Genomic DNA, 1,509 nt, shown 5'->3' with positions numbered 1-1,509 from the left:
CACACCTTCTCCCCAAGATGTGTAAGTATACGAAGTTTGCTCGTGCTAGGTCAATTAGGGGCTGAGTTATAGAGTGGAAGGGAAATATTGTGAAGGTCAAGGTCAATGTCAAATAAAGGTTGCAGTGACCTGGTTTCAGTACGCGACACACCTTCTCCCCAAGATGTGTATGTAGACCATGTTTGGTCACGCTAGGTCAATTAGGGGTCGAGTTAAAGAGCGGAAGGGAAAGTGTCTGCGGCGGCGGCGGCTGGACAGACATGAAACCATAGTATCCCCGCCGACTTATATTTATATATTTCAGCATATATAATAAACTCTAGACTGCCCTACTTTTTCCCTGGTTTCCCTACTTTCCCCTACTTTTTTCACTACTTTTCTGACATTACTAGCCCTACTTTTGCCCTACTTTGTTCTAAGGGTTCAATCACAGGCCTGGAATTCGTATTCTATTAATCTCTGTAAACGTCAGAGTATATTTGCATTCTAGTAACCTAACTCATTGCCTCATGGTGTGCAGTTAGATGGCATGACCAGCGATACACCTCCAGCTATTGTGGTCTTGAAGTCAAGCCACTTTATGGCAAGGCGCCATTAGAAAGACAAGAGGTTCTGATTGTTGCAACCTCAGCATCAGTCAGGATACGATGGTACACGTTCAGGTCAGCTAAATCCCCCACACTATCCTCCACATACACTTGATAAATAACAACCACCTCTACCAAACGCAGCTTATGGGAGCAGTCTTTTCTTACACACGTCACAGTATGGGTGTTGCAAGCCTGGCCACCGAACAAGGCAGATACCACGGCTGCAGCGTTATGTTCGCGCCTTCTCAACACCAGCAATAACTCTGCAGCAGTAACTTGAAGCCGCAGTTCCAATTGAAATACGTAAATTTGAATTCGCGTCTTTAGAGCGAACGCAGTTCAGTATGAAGTACACATATTACAGTACCGTCTTATGACGTACTACTACTAGTATCAGGAGTAAGATAATATAGGATAATATAATCCTATATTATCTTACTCCTGCTAGTATCGCATATGCTCTGAATTTTGGAGTTTGTATACCGTGAAATAAGGAGCTCACGCGTGCAGGGCGCGTATCTATGGAAACAGGAACCCGTCATAAACGCAACCACCTGACACGTGGTAATTCAAATTACCAAATTGCCACGTGTCGCTATTTAATTACAACACGTCGATAATATTTCCGACACATTGCAATTCGAATTACAACACGTCATTAATTCTTTCGACATGTGGCAATTCGAATTACAACACGTTAATTCTTTCGACACGTCGCAATTCGAATTACAACACGTCATTAATTCTTTCGACATGTGGCAATTCGAATTACAACACGTTAATTCTTTCGACACGTCGCAATTCGAATTACAACACGTCATTAATTCTTTCGACATGTGGCAATTCGAATTACAACACGTTAATTCTTTCGACACGTCGCAATTCGAATTACAACACGTCATTAATTCTTTCGACACGT

This window comes from Priapulus caudatus, unplaced genomic scaffold, assembly GCF_000485595.1.
Source record: "Priapulus caudatus unplaced genomic scaffold, Priapulus_caudatus-5.0.1 Scaffold2911, whole genome shotgun sequence".
In the NCBI taxonomy this organism is placed as follows: domain Eukaryota; kingdom Metazoa; phylum Priapulida; class Priapulimorpha; order Priapulimorphida; family Priapulidae; genus Priapulus; species Priapulus caudatus.
Note: the sequence above shows the minus strand (reverse complement) of the source record.